A 19,355-nucleotide genomic window follows, 5' to 3' on the forward strand; every position below is an offset into this window, starting at 1 on the left:
TGTACCAGTCCTCAAAATGGCCCCCACCCACATGGCCATGCCCCATCAACACCCAAAAAAACGAAAAACACATAAAAATCACCACAATCCAGTGCCATCCATGCCCTCAATGATGTTTACATTCAAGACACCCCACAGAAAGACTAGGCCCATGTACCACTAAGTACCCCTGGGCAAAAGGCCCCAACAACAGCCAAAAAAATCGAAAAACACACAAAAATCACCACAATCCAATGCCATCCATGCCCTCCATGATGTTTACATTAACGAGACCCCACAGAAAGACTAGGCCCATGCACCACTGAGTAACCTTGGGCAAAAGGCCCCAACAACAGCCAAAAAATCGAAAAACACACAAAAATCACCACAATCCAATGCCATCCATGCCCTCCATGATGTTTACATTCAAGACACCCCACAGAAAGACTAGGCCCATGCACCACTAAGTACCCCTGGGCATAATGGATGAAAGCAAGGCACATTGGATGCAGGCCTATGGCACAAAGCACACTGCCTGGATTCAAAATGGCCCCTTGACCCCCACACCATGGCCAGGCCCTGCCTGTACCAGTCCTCAAAATGGCCCCCACCCACATGGCCATGCCCCATCAACACCCAAAAAAACGAAAAACACATAAAAATCACCACAATCCAGTGCCATCCATGCCCTCAATGATGTTTACATTCAAGACACCCCACAGAAAGACTAGGCCCATGCACCACTGAGTACCCCTGGGCAAAAGGCCCCAACAACAGCCAAAAAATCAAAAAACACACAAAAATCACCACAATCCAATGCCATCCATGCCCTCCATGATGTTTACATTAATGAGACCACACAGAAAGACTAGGCCCATGCACCACTGAGTACCCCTGGGCATAATGGATGAAAGCAAGGCACATTGGATGCAGGCCTATGGCACAAAGCACACTGCCTGGATTCAAAATGGGCCATTGACCCCCACCATATGGCCAGGCCCTGCCTGTACCAGTCCTCAAAATGGCCCCCACCCACATGGCCATGCCCCATCAACACCCAAAAAAATCGAAAAACACATAAAATCACCACAATCCGATGCCATCCATGCCCTCAATGATGTTTACATTCAAGACACCCAACAGAAAGACTAGGCCCATGCACCACTGAGTACCCCTGGGCAAAAGGCCCCAACAACAGCCAAAAAATAAAAAAACACGCAAATATCACCACAATCCAATGCCATCCATGCCCTCCATGATGTTTACATTAAAAAGACCCCACAGAAAGACTAGGCCCATGCACCACTAAGTTACCCTGGACAAAAGGCCCCAACAACAGCCAACAAATCCAAAAACACACAAAAATCACCACAATCCAATGCCATCCATGCCCTCCATGATGTTTACATTCAAGACACCCCACAGAAAGACTAGGCCCACGCACCACTGAGTACCCCTGACATAATGGATGAAAGCAAGGCACATTGGATGCAGGCCTATGGCACAAAGCACACTGCCTGGATTCAAAATGGCCCCTTGACCCCCACCACATGGCCAGGCCCTGACTGTACCAGTCCTCAAAATGGCCCCCACCCACATGGCCATGCCCCATCAACACCCCAAAAAATCGAAAAACACAAAAAAATCACCACAATCCATTGCCATCCATGCCCTAAATGATGTTTACATTCAAGACACCCCACAGAAAGACTAGGCCCATGCACCACTGAGTACCTCTGGGCAAAAGGCCCCAACAACAGCCCAAAAATCGAAAAACACACAAAAATAACCACAATCCAATGCCATCCATGCCCTCCATGATGTTTACATTAAAGAGACCCCACAGAGAGACCAGGCCCATGCACCACTGAGTAACCCTGGGCAAAAGGCCCCAACAGCAGCCAAAAAATTGAAAAACACACAAAAATCACCACAATTCAATGCCATCCATGCCCTCCATGATGTTTACATTCAAGACACCCCACAGAAAGACTAGGCCCATGCACCACTGAGTACCCCTGGGCATAATGGATGAAAGCAAGGCACCTTGGATGCAGGCCTATGGCACAAAGCACACTGCCTGGATTCAAAATGGCCCCTTGACCCCCACCACATGGCCAGGCCCTGCCTGTACCAGTCCTCAAAATGGCCCCCACCCACATGGCCATGCCCCATCAACACCCCAAAAAATCGAAAAACACATAAAAATCACCACAATCCAATGCCATCCATGCCCTCAATGATGTTTACTTTCAAGACACCCCACAGAAAGACTAGGCCCATGCACCACTGAGTACCCCTGGGCAAAAGGCCCCAACAACAGCCATAAAATCGAAAAACACACAAAAATCACCACAATCCAATGCCATCCATGCCCTCCATGATGTTTACATTAAAGAGACCCCACAGAAAGACTAAGCCCATGCACCACTGAGTAACCCTGGGCAAAAGGCCCCAACAACAGCCAAAAAATCGAAAAACACACAAAAATCACCACAATCCAATGCCATCCATGCCTTCCATGATGTTTACATTCAAGACGCCCCACAGAAAGACTAGGCCCATGCACCACTGAGTACCCCTGGGCATAATCGATGAAAGCAAGGCACATTGGATGCAGGCCTATGGCACAAATCACACTGCCTGGATTCAAAATGGCCCCTTGACCCCCACCACATGGCCAGGCCCTGCCTGTACCAGTCCTCAAAATGGCCCCCACCCACATGGCCATGCCCCATCAACACCCCAAAAAATCGAAAAACACACAAAAATCACCACAATCCAATGCCATCCATGCCCTCAATGATGTTTACATTAAAGAGACCCCACAGAAAGACTAGGCCCATGCACCACTGAGTAACCCTGGGCAAAACGCCCCAACAACAGTCAAAAAATCGAAAAACACACAAAAAAATCACCACAATCCAATGCCATGCATGCCCTCCATGATGTTTACATTAAAAAGACCCCACAGAAAGACTAGGCCCATGCACCACTAAGTTACCCTGGACAAAAGGCCCCAACAACAGCCAACAAATCCAAAAACACACAAAAATCACCACAATCCAATGCCATCCATGCCCTCCATGATGTTTACATTCAAGACACCCCACAGAAAGACTAGGCCCACGCACCACTGAGTACCCCTGACATAATGGATGAAAGCAAGGCACATTGGATGCAGGCCTATGGCACAAAGCACACTGCCTGGATTCAAAATGGCCCCTTGACCCCCACCACATGGCCAGGCCCTGCCTGTACCAGTCCTCAAAATGGCCCCCACCCACATGGCCATGCCCCATCAACACCCAAAAAAACGAAAAACACATAAAAATCACCACAATCCAGTGCCATCCATGCCCTCAATGATGTTTACATTCAAGACACCCCACAGAAAGACTAGGCCCATGCACCACTGAGTACCCCTGGGCAAAAGGCCCCAACAACAGCCAAAAAATCAAAAAACACACAAAAATCACCACAATCCAATGCCATCCATGCCCTCCATGATGTTTACATTAATGAGACCACACAGAAAGACTAGGCCCATGCACCACTGAGTACCCCTGGGCATAATGGATGAAAGCAAGGCACATTGGATGCAGGCCTATGGCACAAAGCACACTGCCTGGATTCAAAATGGGCCATTGACCCCCACCATATGGCCAGGCCCTGCCTGTACCAGTCCTCAAAATGGCCCCCACCCACATGGCCATGCCCCATCAACACCCAAAAAAATCAAAAAACACATAAAATCACCACAATCCAATGCCATCCATGCCCTCAATGATGTTTACATTCAAGACACCCAACAGAAAGACTAGGCCCATGCACCACTGAGTACCCCTGGGCAAAAGGCCCCAACAACAGCCAAAAAATAAAAAAACACGCAAATATCACCACAATCCAATGCCATCCATGCCCTCCATGATGTTTACATTAAAAAGACCCCACAGAAAGACTAGGCCCATGCACCACTGAGTAACCCTGGGCAAAACGCCCCAACAACAGCCAAAAAATCGAAAAACACACAAAAAAATCACCACAATCCAATGCCATGCATGCCCTCCATGATGTTTACATTCAAGACACCCCACAGAAAGACTAGGCCCATGCACCACTGAGTACCCCTGGGCATAATGGATGAAAGCAAGGCACATTGGATGCAGGCCTATGGCACAAAGCACACTGCCTGGATTCAAAATGGCCCCTTGACCCCCACCACATGGCCAGGCCCTGCCTGTACCAGTCCTCAAAATGGCCCCCACCCACATGGCCATGCCCCATCAACACCCCAAAAAATCGAAAAACACATAAAAATCACTAAAATCCAATGCCATCCATGCCCTCAATGATGTTTACATTCAAGACACCCCACAGAAAGACTAGGCCCATGCACCACTGAGTACCCCTGGGCAAAAGGCCCCAACAACAGCCAAAAAATCGAAAAGCACACAAAAATCACCACAGTCCAATGCCATCCATGCCCTACCGACATAATGACAAGTTTCATCGGCTAGCTCTCGGCCGTTATACGGTGAGAACAGATAGCGTTTCAGTTTTCGTTTTTCTACACGTAAAACTGAGTTGTTCGCTTTGTTTTTTCTTTTGGAGAAAAACGTCCAGGCACTAGGACCCTGGAGTCCGGACTCACGGATGCAGCCCCGGCCCCCGCACCACGTCATACGCGATGCCCAGCTGTGCACCGGGTTGGAGCAAGGAGAACGAAGAGCGTGGGAGCAGAATCGCCTGAGAGGCACCGGGCGCGGCTACATTCACACGGAGGGTGTGTCGATTTCATTTGCCGACAGTCATAAAAACATGAGGCCGCTTCATAGTTGTGGCCATTGGCAGCGCTCCAGAGCAGCACTTATTTTACGATCAAAGGGTCCGGTCTGCAAGGACTATCGTTCCTCTTCAAGCCCAAGGGAGCGCAAGACTGCTGGTAAGGGGGTTCCAAGTGGGAGTGCCTGTATGGAGGTAGAGGTTATCCATGAAGGTAAAAATAGACCTACAGACACCACAATAGTCAATCCTCTAGGGAACATAGAAAAAGGCTCAAAACAGTCAAAGGGGGTAGTGCCAGGTGGTGATGGTATAGTGGACACTAGAAATAGAAACCGTTACCAGTTGAGGTCTAAACAGGACCTTAGGAGGCAGGGGCTTTGGGAGTTAGAGGAAACCCAGGTGAGAGAGGGGCCAACCCCGGTATCCCCCTATAAAAACAAGAAGAAGGGGGGGGTAAGAAAGGAGGGGCTGTCAAGTGCAACAAACAGTTATTAGCCCAGAAGGGTACCCCCTCACTTAAAAGTTTCTTTAAGATAATGGAGCAGACAGTTAATTCCGGAAAATCAGCTGCGGGAGAAAAAAACCCTCAAGATACTAATGTAGAATCTCCTGTTCCGAATGAGGTGCTGGAGATAGGAGGGAGGGTTAACGAACTGGTCACGGAGTCCCCCCTCCCTGTTATTTTGACAACCTTACCTTTGGCAAACAGGTATGCAGCACTGGGGTCAATTGTACACATGGAAGGATCTGACGATGCATTATCTGTTCCTCCAGAGTCTGAAGCGGGGTTGGGCATTAATTGCTTAAGTAGACAAGGGTCACCCCCTCCTAAAACCAATCCAGATGCAATTACTCCGATTACTGTCCCGTCTTCGGTCCTGTCTGTGGCCCAAACCATACCTGACGCTGAGGGAACTTCCACTTCCACTGTTCACGCTCCACATGCAGTCCAACCGACAACCCCTTCTTTTCACGGTTCAAATAGTATTCTACATGCTCCGACTTCCAATGCATCAAATACCAGAGGTAGGCTTAACGAAGCCTTCAGCGGAGAAGAGAGCGACAGAATTGGTTGTTTATTTCAGTCTCTTAGGGATGACTTGATGGATAAATTTGCAACTTCGGAGAGTAATCAGAAAGGGCTGTATGACAGATTTGATAATCTGGAGGCAAGTATGGAGGGCCTAATGGCTCGTACCAGTATGTTAGAAACAAAAGTTACATCACTTGCGGAAATCTCAAAGGATAACTCTAAAGACATTAAGACCTTAAAGGAGCAAAACCGCAAACTGACAATGGATATGGAAAGACTAGAAACGCAAAGCCGTCGGAACAACTTGAGAATCCTCAAAATTCCAGAAGGGACAGAGGTGGAAGACATAAAAGGATTCATATGCAGGTTATTGAGGGAAGACATATTAAAGGACCGGCCAGATATAGACCTAGAAGCTGAGATTCAGCGTGTATACACAGAGACCCCTTTCGACTGCATACAGACCGTAAAGCTCCCCGAAAAATCCTGGTATATTTCCAGACATACACTGTAAAAGAACTAATCCTTAGTAGGAGCCTTGCAAGATCCTCTCTTCATTTTCAGGCCAATCCCTATCAGATTAGATCAGATATTGGGGGAAAAACGGCCCAGAGACAGTGGGAGCTGGGTTCCAGGATGCCTGAACTTCGTTCGCTGGGGGCACAAGTCCAAATGAAATTCCCGGCCCTACTGAAGATTATGTGGAACAACAAGATGCATAATTGTAATTATCCCGAAGAAGTAGATGAACTATTAGACACAATGAGAAAATAGTTATATTGCATCAATTCACCAATCTCGGAATATAACATGAAATAATATGTAAATAGCATGGTAGGGAGAAAAGTAGATATTTTACTTTGTTGGGAAATAAAATGGGTAAGAAGGGGCAAAAAAAAGGGGAAAAGAGGGAAAAAAAACAAAAACACAGCATACGGGTTGTTGAGGGACACAAAAGGCACAAGGTTACTGGCTATAAAGGTTAACACACAGAGCACATAAAACACGGGTAGGATAAACTTTTTAAGTTAGAGGTGGTGTCACGGCGGGGAAGGGCTCTCCAGGGCGTAGACACGCCTAAAGAGAGCAAGGAGGGAGGGTTCCTCGGGGGGTGGGGTGGGTGGGGTCACGGGGGGGTAGGGGTAAATTTTTTTTAAATGTCCTCATATGTCAGAAGTTCTTATTTTGATGGGCTGAAAAATGAAGGCAGATCACAACAAGCTATAACTACTAGTTTCCGCTATGGCAGTGAGCACTAAGATATTATCCTGGAACCTAAATGGAATAGGGGACCGAAAAAAACAAGAAAGAGTTTGCGAGTTCCTTAAAAACTCGGAGGCACATATTTTCCTTTTACAAGAGACCCATCTCGATGCGGAAGCCTGCGGTAAACTTTTCTCTAGACTCAGATGGGTTCAGGAGATTATGTCCTCCGGGCAGAAAGGCTCCACTAGAGGAGTAGCCATAATAGTGCGGGCAAATAAGGGTATTAAAGTACAAAACTGGGGAACAGATCAATAAGGGCGATGGTTAGCGGCGGTCCTCTCTATAGGTAGTCTTTCTTTTTTATGTACTGCGTATTATGGCCCCAACGAAGATAATCCCAGGTTTCTTCAAAAAATCGAAGAATATATGATTCAGTACACAGCTCCAGTCATCTTAGGAGGCGACTTTAATCTTGTTTTGGATCCCTGTTTAGACCGTACCTCCAAAGCTAAATATAACTCCCCTAATAAATCTTTGTTAGCCCTGAAAAATATCATAAAAAACTTTAATCTTAGGGAGGTCTGGAGAATCAAGCAGGGAATTCTTAGGGAATATTCTTTTTACAGCAAGAAATATAAACAATATTCTAGAATCAACTTTTTCTTAATAGACCAAGTTTTTTTGTCAGATATCATATCAATATCTCATACTCCGGTAGGTTTTTCTGACCATTCGGTTGTGGAATTGATAATCGATCTGAAGATTAAGGCCCCAATATACAGATGGACTTTAGATAGAACGATTCTCCTAGACGACAAATTTAAAAGCAAAATCAAGGGGAATCTGTTAGAGTTTTTTCTATTTAATGCACATACAGCTCTTGAATCTATTGTCTGGGATTCTTCTAAGGCCTATTTGAGAGGTATTCTGGGATCGCATATGGCCTTAAAAAGAAAGCTTATGCAAGCAAGAGATAGATCTGATCTCGAAAAGATTAAAACTACAGAAAAACAACTACAGCTAGCGGTACTAGAAGACAGGAGTAGGATTCCGTCACTGGAGAAAGAGCTGATCGAATTACAAACCAGCTTTAAAGCGCGTGCCGATAAAAAAATCAAAGACAGGTGGGAAGTGAGTAAACTTCGAAACTTTGAGTATGGGGAGAAGTGTGGCTCTCTTCTCGCCTGGAAAGCTAGAACGGAACGATCTAGAAACAATATAAGTACATTAACACAGAGGGGCTCAGGCTTGACTATAACTGAAGATGCTGATATCAGGATAGAGGCTAGAGGTTTTATTGAAGAACTTTATCGGGAACAAAACAGCCTGGGGAAAGAAGACCTAGAACATTGGTGGGCCATGAGAAAGCTACCCCAATTGAGTGAGTCTGATAAAGAATATTTAGTTGCAGAGATCACAGAGGGGGAAGTTCGAGCCCAACTAAAAAATATGGCTAGGAACAAGGCTCCGGGCCCAGATGGACTGCCAACCGAATTATATAAGGATAATGTGGAAGAAATAATTGCTCCACTGTTGTCATTATTTAATAAAATTTTCATAGAAGGAGAGGAGACCCCAGTTTCGTGGTCTGAGGCCACTATTACCTTGATAGCAAAGCCAAATAAAAACCCCAATTACATAGAATCATATAGGCCCATTTCACTCCTCAACTCGGATTCTAAAATCTACTCAGGTATCCTTACGTCCAGAATGGCGAAGATAATCAAGTCCATCATTCACCCTGATCAACGCGGGTTTATACATGGGCGTCAATTAAATGAACTCAGTTTTCAAGTGGTAGGAGCAATAGATATGGCAGTGCAGAAAGGACTCCCGTTGACCATTGTGGCGATCGATGCTGCAAAAGCATTTGATCAAGTCAACTGGCTTTTTTTATGGAAAACTATGGTAAACTTTGGATTTCCAGACACTTTCATTAGAGGGATTAAGACACTGTATAGGGGCCCTCGAGCTAGGATATTAATTAATGGTGGTCTGACTGAATGGCTGGACATTTCGAGGGGAACGAGGCAAGGATGTCCCTTGTCCCCTCTTCTCTTTGATATTTATATTGTGCCGTTCGTTTGCTCCTTGAGATCTGACCCAGTGATTTTCCCCTTTAAAATTGGAGACTTGACCCTTAAGACAGCACTTTACGCTGATGATTTGCTTTTATACACATCAAATCCCGAGCAGGCCATTCCCAGACTATTCGAATTGGCTGAAGATTTTGGCATGGTCTCGGGATACAGCATTAATAGAGAAAAAACCGACATTATGTGCTGGAATAATCTGTACCCGATACCAGAAGCCAAATTAAAAATTAGATACCTGGGTATTCAGCTTACTCATAATCTGGGTGATATTACCAAATGTAGTTGGCAGACGGCAGTAAAAGAAATTAGGAAGCTCTTGGCTAGATGGAACAACTTACCTCTGAACATTTACGGAAGAGTGAATCTAGTCAAGATGATAATACTGCCGAAGGTCACTTTTCTCTTTAACTCTATCCCTTTGTTCTTTAATAAAAAAGATATCTCTAATCTTCAAGGAAGGATTTGCTCATTTATCTGGGCGACCAAATCCCCCAGAATTGCCTGGCGGAAATTAAGAAGGGGATTAAAATTGGGTGGACTGGCCTTGCCAGATTTACTTCTTTACTGTTATGCCTTTCAATTCAAGAACTTTAGACTTTTGACAAACAAACTAGACTCCTCCTCACATGGGAGACTTTTTCACGCCATGTTATCAGACCTGCCACAAGGGCGGGAGTTTTTCCTATATAAATTCGGGGACCAGAAGTTCTTTAAAAAGGTCCGACTGAAGCTCCTTGGGACAGCTCTCACTATCTGGAGGGCAATACGCAGAATCCTGAACATACCCTACTATCACTCCCAAGCTCCCATTTGGGACTCCCCAGGTACACCAGAATGCTTGTTTGATCAATTGGCCATTCCCCTGAGAGCCGCAGGATTAACTAGGTGGGGAGATCTATCCAACGATTCTAATCTAATAGGCTGGGAATCTATTCTAAACCTAACTGGGGGTTCGATCTCTAGGTTTAAGTTCTACCAACTATCCTCCTGGTGGGGCAGTCAATATTGGGCTAATGAGGACGAAATTCCGTTCCTGGGATTTATTAGTAGGGCGACTGGGAAGAAAGGGGAGGTTTCACTCTGGTACAACGCACTGGTGGGGGCAAAGGACGAACTAGGAGCGGATATTACCAAGCTTTGGGCTAATGCCGTTATCCAGGATCCTGAAGAGTTGCTGAAGACTTGTATAGATTCATTCACAATCTCCCAAAAGATTATAAAACCATCCAACCTCAGGAGGAATCATCTGTTTACAACCTATAGGGCCTATTGGACTCCCGCTAAATTATCGAGGATTTCAGCAGAAGAATATGTCTGCCCTAGATGTAGGCTACCGGATGCGGATGACAGACATATGTTTGTAGATTGCCACGAAATCATTAACTATTGGGATCAGGTGATCGGATTTTTAGAAGAGGTCCTATTAATACCAGTTGTAAATTCCTCCAGACTAATACTCTTCGGTCTACCTACAGACTACGATATTAATAACAATATTTCACAGTTTATCTTCTATGTTATTTTCATTGCTAGAAGGGAAATATGCAGGGAGTGGAAATCGGCAAGCCCTCCCCAATTTGCAAACTGTCTCAAGAACATTATGGCTGTCAGTCGTTTTGACCAATTGTGTGGAGGAGAAAGTGCTGCAAAAGTATGGTCCCAACTAATCGCATGGTCTGAGAGATAACGGACAAGGTACACAAAATGTGTAAAAAAAAAAAAAAAAAAAGAGACCCCACAGAAAGACTAGGCCCATGCACCACTGAGTAACCCTGGGCAAAAGGCCCCAACAACAGCCAAAAAATCGAAAAAACACACAAAAATCACCACAATCCAATGCCATCCATGCCCTCCATGATGTTTACATTCAAGACACCCCACAGAAAGACTAGGCCCATGCTGACACAGGGACACTGAATGACCAAACGCTGAGACGCTGATACCTTTTTGCAGTCGGAGGAACTGAATCCGCGCAGCCTGCCCTCTCTCCCTTGCTGGGGGACACCGCCGCTTCAGCGCTACAACTCGCAGCACCCGCTTCGCGGTTAGCGGTGAGGGGCAGAGGCTGCCTTTGTGGTAAAAGGAAGACCGGAGGAGCCTGGGAGGCGGAGCGCGAGCAGGGACTCTCTAGACCAGGGGTCCCTGCGCTGACCAGGTGTTGCTGTTGGACGTGCCCCCTGGGAGACACGCCCCACGCTTGACTAAAAGGCGGGAGCACCCGGAGCTCAGAGGGACACTGAATGACCAAACGCTGAGACGCTGATACCTTTTTGCAGTCGGAGGAACTGAATCCGCGCAGCCTGCCCTCTCTCCCTTGCTGGGGGACACCGCCGCTTCCGCGCTACAACTCGCAGCACCCGCTTCGCGGGTGCCGTTTCGCGGTTAGTGGTGAGGGGCAGAGGCTGCCTTTGTGGTAAAAGGAAGACCGGAGGAGCCTGGGAGGCGGAGCGCGAGCAGGGACTCTCTAGACCAGGAGTCCCTGCGCTGACCAGGTGTTGCTGTTGGACGCGCCCCCTGGGAGACACGCCCCACGCTTGCAACGGCGCCTATATAACGCTTAGACCCACGCTCAGCGGGACGCGAGCGGGACGCCGGGCGAAGCCCGGGCAAAGGGCGGGCCCTCTACAGCCCTCATCGGCCAGAGGAGGCTGGGCTGGGCCACCCCCCTAAGAGGCAGCACAACCATCAAACCACCGAGTTCACAAGGTAACTGCTCGTGCAACAAACCATTCATATCGCATTGCCTAGTGCTCTATTATGAGGAAACCGGCTAAAAAGTCTAAAATGCCCACATTAAGATCAAGCACAAAACCTAAATCAGACCCCCCACAATCAGTACCTACACTAACTGCCATTGACATTATGTTGAAACAAACAATAGGGGCTGTAACTAACGCTATAGCTAATACGGAGAGAAGGATGTCTTTACCACCTAGGACTATTGTTCAAGATACACAGGAAGCTGCAATCAACCTCTCTGTAGTTACCATAGACCCCACAGAGGATCTTGATACTAGCCTGGCTGTTACCTCCTCCTCCTTTGTTGACCTCCAGTGCGCCCAGGCCCCCACCGAAAATAGGAGGGAGTCAATGGACACACATACAGAAAAGATGATATCAAACACCAAGGAGAACAAATGGCCCAAAGAATGTTTGAAACGCGGGGGGAAAAAAGGCCAAAGTAAAACCAAAAATCACAACTTGGTGACACCTATAAATCCACCCACACCTGGAATACCCTGTTGGATTACTAATATGGTGGCTGATTTAAAAGCGGATCTAGAAGTAACCAATCCACCCACACCTGGAATACCCTGTTTGATTACTAATATGGTGGCTGATTTAAAAGCGGATCTAGAAGTAACCATCACGGCATCGATTAAACCCCTCATGGCCAAAATTGATAGGCTAACCTCTTTGATAAATAATAAGGGTGTTGGCCCAAAAAGCCAGCCAGCACAAGATAATGCTTCTACAAAAGCAAGACAGTATGGGGGCTCAACTAAAAATCCAACAAAAGACAAGGCAAGCCCAACAACTGAACTGGCATCAAATAACCCCCCGGAAGCCCCACAAACGAATATAAAAGATGTACAAAATGTCACAATACCACAAAGTACTGGCAATAATAGTAGGCAAACAAACGCCCAAATAAAACAATCATGTCAAGGAACTGCCCAAATACCATACGGAAACAAAGATCAAACCTCAAAAGATAAACCTAAGGCTAACTCCACCCCACCAGCAAAGGCCACAGAAAATAAAACTTCATCGCGATTCAGGACCATTAATCTACCCCCTGAAGCTCTGCCTTTTGTAGTCGTATTGACGGGAGTGCCTCCCTTAAGAGAGGGTAAAAGGGAAACACAAGTGGAATTAAAAAACAAATGTGCACAGTGTTTACAAATACATAGACCGCTACCCCCTAATATTCATGGAGAAATTCTCTCAGTAAGAAGGGGGGAGTGGATTGGGAGAGGAACAAAAACAATAGCAGGGGACATAATAACAGTAAACTTCAGAGACATTGCAGCAGTAAATTTTATTTGCAATGCACCCCCTAGCATTGCCCACTCACAAATCCACCCTGTACATTTATCTTACTTTTACCCTTATGCTCCCCAAAGACCTGCGCAGAGAAACAAAATTCCGATGAACAGGTTCTATCAGGCGGAACCCCAATATAGATCGGCCCAGTGGCAAATGCCATACCATGCGACCCCAAATTATGATTCTTCTTTTTTAATGCAGCATGCACATTGGAATAGGTTCAGTGCACTCAAAGAGGTTGATTGACACGTCCAGGGATACCCTTCCTATACACCTATAAGATCAAGTGAGGAAGGGCCGAAGATAATAGGAATGGGCACCGAGAATAGTATAGGACTCACGGACAGGAAAGGGGTGGTAAAAAGAGTCTAAAAACTCAAAAGGGAAGGTGTAAATTGTTAAAATATCCAGATCACAGGATAACCACTGAACAAAGTACACCGGCTAGCAACATCATCCCACATCCCCCTACCAATATATCAACTACAGAAGTAGTCCAGGAAGTACACCCATTAAGAGGCTTATTAGAACAACCTAGAGTGGATACCCACGAAAACTTTCGAATTATATCCTGGAATATCGCAGGCCTAGCAGCCAAATTTGAATCTCAAGAATGGCACGACTATATAAATAAATTTCAAATTGTATGCTTGCCAGAAACATGGGCGGTCGAGCCAAATGACTACAGTCTTGAGGGATATAAATGTTTTTCTGTCCCGGCCACAAAGGTATCATCGGGGAGAGCCAGTGGGGGACTTACAATTTACTTAAGTTTACATATTCAGGGAGTATGGTCAAAATTCAATTGGGAATCACATAATTTACAAGTAGTAAGGTTTCGTTCTAAAAGATTAAACCTCTTCCTACTCAATTGGTATAACGCTGTCAACTCAATGGCAACGGGAGCCGCCGTTAATGAATTGGACTCCTGTCTAGAAAAATTGTTTTCCTTAAATAAGACACCAAACCCTCCAAGTTTAATACTTTTAGGGGATTTTAATTGTCACCTTTGTGACAAATTAAAACCATTTAATAAAGATTGGTCTAGATGCACCATAATGAAAGGGCCACATTTTGTTCATACAAGAGAGGGATGGGATCTCGAGAAATTAACCAAAAGGCATAACTTGGTCCACACTTTGGATCTTGCCAAATTGGGTGACAACGGAGACCTCAACCCAACATTTAGAGGCAGAGGTTGCCAGTCCTATATTGACTATATACTAGTCTCGCCTCTATTAAAAAGAAACATCAGTAATATGACCATAGATGCAAGCATCTTCAGTGACCACATTCCCTGTGACACTCACATTAAAAGGGTTTGATTTTAAAACAATCTCAAAGAAAATAGATGTGATAGAAAAGGCAGTGGATCAAGGAAGGAGAATTAAGTGGGCTAGGACTGACGGGGATAGATTCTATAAAAAGTTGATCGCAGAGGGTCGAAATGCAATAAACACATGCCTTGATCCTAGGGTGGAGGGAGCTCTAGTGGTCAGCGCATTTGAAGAAATTGCATGCCATGTAAACAATCTCCTGACGACCTCTAAATCAAGTAAAGTTCCCTCTACTCCTCGTTGGTTCGACTCCCTTTGCACTAAGGCGCATAAAAAACTGAAACTTAGCCTTCACGCCGTACCCAGGGATAAGCTCTTGATTGCACAGAATAGGGCTGAATATAAAAAAGCACTGAACAGTCGTAAAAAGAGCTTACAAAACCAAGCCTGGGAGGATCTTAGGGATGCTGCAGAAAGGCGAGATATATCAGGCTTCTGGAAGGTCATCAACACCCCATGCTTCCAGGATCAAGGAGCACCAAAAATAATGAATAACTTGAGAATCCTCAAAATTCCAGAAGGGACAGAGGTGGAAGACATAAAAGGATTCATATGCAGGTTATTGAGGGAAGACATATTAAAGGACCGGCCAGATATAGACCTAGAAGCTGAGATTCAGCGTGTACACAGAGACCCCTTTCGACTGCATACAGACCGTAAAGCTCCCCGAAAAATCCTGGTATATTTCCAGACATACACTGTAAAAGAACTAATCCTTAGTAGGAGCCTTGCAAGATCCTCTCTTCATTTTCAGGCCAATCCCTATCAGATTAGATCAGATATTGGGGGAAAAACGGCCCAGAGACAGTGGGAGCTGGGTTCCAGGATGCCTGAACTTCGTTCGCTGGGGGCACAAGTCCAAATGAAATTCCCGGCCCTACTGAAGATTATGTGGAACAACAAGATGCATAATTGTAATTATCCCGAAGAAGTAGATGAACTATTAGACACAATGAGAAAATAGTTATATTACATCAATTCACCAATCTCGGAATATAACATGAAATAATATGTAAATAGCATGGTAGGGAGAAAAGTAGATATTTTACTTTGTTGGGAAATAAAATGGGTAAGAAGGGGCAAAAAAAAGGGGAAAAGAGGGGAAAAAAACAAAAACACAGCATACGGGTTGTTGAGGGACACAAAAGGCACAAGGTTACTGGCTATAAAGGTTAACACACAGAGCACATAAAACACGGGTAGGATAAACTTTTTAAGTTAGAGGTGGTGTCACGGCGGGGAAGGGCTCTCCAGGGCGTAGACACGCCTAAAGAGAGCAAGGAGGGAGGGTTCCTCGGGGGGTGGGGTGGGTGGGGTCACGGGGGGGTAGGGGTAAAAAAAATTAAAATGTCCTCATGTATCAGAAGTTCTTATTTTGATGGGCTGAAAAATGAATGCAGATCACAACAAGCTATAACTACTAGTTTCCGCTATGGCAGTGAGCACTAAGATATTATCCTGGAACCTAAATGGAATAGGGGACCGAAAAAAACAAGAAAGAATTTGCGAGTTCCTTAAAAACTCGGAGGCACATATTTTCCTTTTACAAGAGACCCATCTCGATGCGGAAGCCTGCGGTAAACTTTTCTCTAGACTCAGATGGGTTCAGGAGATTATGTCCTCCGGGCAGAAAGGCTCCACTAGAGGAGTAGCCATAATAGTGCGGGCAAATAAGGGTATTAAAGTACAAAACTGGGGAACAGATCAATAAGGGCGATGGTTAGCGGCGGTCCTCTCTATAGGTAGTCTTTCTTTTTTATGTACTGCGTATTATGGCCCCAACGAAGATAATCCCAGGTTTCTTCAAAAAATCGAAGAATATATGATTCAGTACACAGCTCCAGTCATCTTAGGAGGCGACTTTAATCTTGTTTTGGATCCCTGTTTAGACCGTACCTCCAAAGCTAAATATAACTCCCCTAATAAATCTTTGTTAGCCCTGAAAAATATCATTAAAAACTTTAATCTTAGGGAGGTCTGGAGAATCAAGCAGGGAATTCTTAGGGAATATTCTTTTTACAGCAAGAAATATAAACAATATTCTAGAATCAACTTTTTCTTAATAGACCAAGTTTTTTTGTCAGATATCATATCAATATCTCATACTCCGGTAGGTTTTTCTGACCATTCGGTTGTGGAATTGATAATCGATCTGAAGATTAAGGCCCCAATATACAGATGGACTTTAGATAGAACGATTCTCCTAGACGACAAATTTAAAAGCAAAATCAAGGGGAATCTGTTAGAGTTTTTTCTATTTAATGCACATACAGCTCTTGAATCTATTGTCTGGGATTCTTCTAAGGCCTATTTGAGAGGTATTCTGGGATCGCATATGGCCTTAAAAAGAAAGCTTATGCAAGCAAGAGATAGATCTGATCTCGAAAAGATTAAAACTACAGAAAAACAACTACAGCTAGCGGTACTAGAAGACAGGAGTAGGATTCCGTCACTGGAGAAAGAGCTGATCGAATTACAAACCAGCTTTAAAGCGCGTGCCGATAAAAAAATCAAAGACAGGTGGGAAGTGAGTAAACTTTGAAACTTTGAGTATGGGGAGAAGTGTGGCTCTCTTCTCGCCTGGAAAGCTAGAACGGAACGATCTAGAAACAATATAAGTACATTAACACAGAGGGGCTCAGGCTTGACTATAACTGAAGATGCTGATATCAGGATAGAGGCTAGAGGTTTTATTGAAGAACTTTATCGGGAACAAAACAGCCTGGGGAAAGAAGACCTAGAACATTGGTGGGCCATGAGAGAGCTACCCCAATTGAGTGAGTCTGATAAAGAATATTTAGTTGCAGAGATCACAGAGGGGGAAGTTCGAGCCCAACTAAAAAATATGGCTAGGAACAAGGCTCCGGGCCCAGATGGACTGCCAACCGAATTATATAAGGATAATGTGGAAGAAATAATTGCTCCACTGTTGTCATTATTTAATAAAATTTTCATAGAAGGAGAGGAGACCCCAGTTTCGTGGTCTGAGGCCACTATTACCTTGATAGCAAAGCCAAATAAAAACCCCAATTACATAGAATCATATAGGCCCATTTCACTCCTCAACTCGGATTCTAAAATCTACTCAGGTATCCTTACGTCCAGAATGGCGAAGATAATCAAGTCCATCATTCACCCTGATCAACGCGGGTTTATACATGGGCGTCAATTAAATGAACTCAGTTTTCAAGTGGTAGGAGCAATAGATATGGCAGTGCAGAAAGGACTCCCGTTGACCATTGTGGCGATCGATGCTGCAAAAGCATTTGATCAAGTCAACTGGCTTTTTTTATGGAAAACTATGGTAAACTTTGGATTTCCAGACACTTTCATTAGAGGGATTAAGACACTGTATAGGGGCCCTCGAGCTAGGATATTAATTAATGGTGGTCTGACTGAATGGCTGGACATTTCGAGGGGAACGAGGCAAGGATGTCCCTTGTCCCCTCTTCTCTTTGATATTTATATTGTGCCGTTCGTTTGCTCCTTGAGATCTGACCCAGTGATTTTCCCCTTTAAAATTGGAGACTTGACCCTTAAGACAGCACTTTACGCTGATGATTTGCTTTTATACACATCAAATCCCGAGCAGGCCATTCCCAGACTATTCGAATTGGCTGAAGATTTTGGCATGGTCTCGGGATACAGCATTAATAGAGAAAAAACCGACATTATGTGCTGGAATAATCTGTACCCGATACCAGAAGCCAAATTAAAAATTAGATACCTGGGTATTCAGCTTACTCATAATCTGGGTGATATTACCAAATGTAGTTGGCAGACGGCAGTAAAAGAAATTAGGAAGCTCTTGGCTAGATGGAACAACTTACCTCTGAACATTTACGGAAGAGTGAATCTAGTCAAGATGATAATACTGCCGAAGGTCACTTTTCTCTTTAACTCTATCCCTTTGTTCTTTAATAAAAAAGATATCTCTAATCTTCAAGGAAGGATTTGCTCATTTATCTGGGCGACCAAATCCCCCAGAATTGCCTGGCGGAAATTAAGAAGGGGATTAAAATTGGGTGGACTGGCCTTGCCAGATTTACTTCTTTACTGTTATGCCTTTCAATTCAAGAACTTTAGACTTTTGACAAACAAACTAGACTCCTCCTCACATGGGAGACTTTTTCACGCCATGTTATCAGACCTGCCACAAGGGCGGGAGTTTTTCCTATATAAATTCGGGGACCAGAAGTTCTTTAAAAAGGTCCGACTGAAGCTCCTTGGGACAGCTCTCACTATCTGGAGGGCAATACGCAGAATCCTGAACATACCCTACTATCACTCCCAAGCTCCCATTTGGGACTCCCCAGGTACACCAGAATGCTTGTTTGATCAATTGGCCATTCCCCTGAGAGCCGCAGGATTAACTAGGTGGGGAGATCTATCCAACGATTCTAATCTAATAGGCTGGGAATCTATTCTAAACCTAACTGGGGGTTCGATCTCTAGGTTTAAGTTCTACCAACTATCCTCCTGGTGGGGCAGTCAATATTGGGCTAATGAGGACGAAATTCCGTTCCTGGGATTTATTAGTAGGGCGACTGGGAAGAAAGGGGAGGTTTCACTCTGGTACAACGCACTGGTGGGGGCAAAGGACGAACTAGGAGCGGATATTACCAAGCTTTGGGCTAATGCCGTTATCCAGGATCCTGAAGAGTTGCTGAAGACTTGTATAGATTCATTCACAATCTCCCAAAAGATTATAAAACCATCCAACCTCAGGAGGAATCATCTGTTTACAACCTATAGGGTCTATTGGACTCCCGCTAAATTATCGAGGATTTCAGCAGAAGAATATGTCTGCCCTAGATGTAGGCTACCGGATGCGGATGACAGACATATGTTTGTAGATTGCCACGA

The 19,355-nt window shown here is 44.9% G+C and overlaps 1 protein-coding gene across 4 annotated transcripts in view; it reads left to right on the forward strand.

Annotated features, from left to right (window-relative positions):
* Positions 1-19,355, forward strand: part of LOC144756156 (uncharacterized) — a 551,055-nt gene that overhangs the window by 206,237 nt on the left and 325,463 nt on the right. The gene's annotated exons all lie outside the window — the stretch shown is intronic.

This window comes from Lissotriton helveticus, chromosome 5_1 (assembly GCF_964261635.1).
Source record: "Lissotriton helveticus chromosome 5_1, aLisHel1.1, whole genome shotgun sequence".
Lineage (NCBI taxonomy): Eukaryota > Metazoa > Chordata > Amphibia > Caudata > Salamandridae > Lissotriton > Lissotriton helveticus.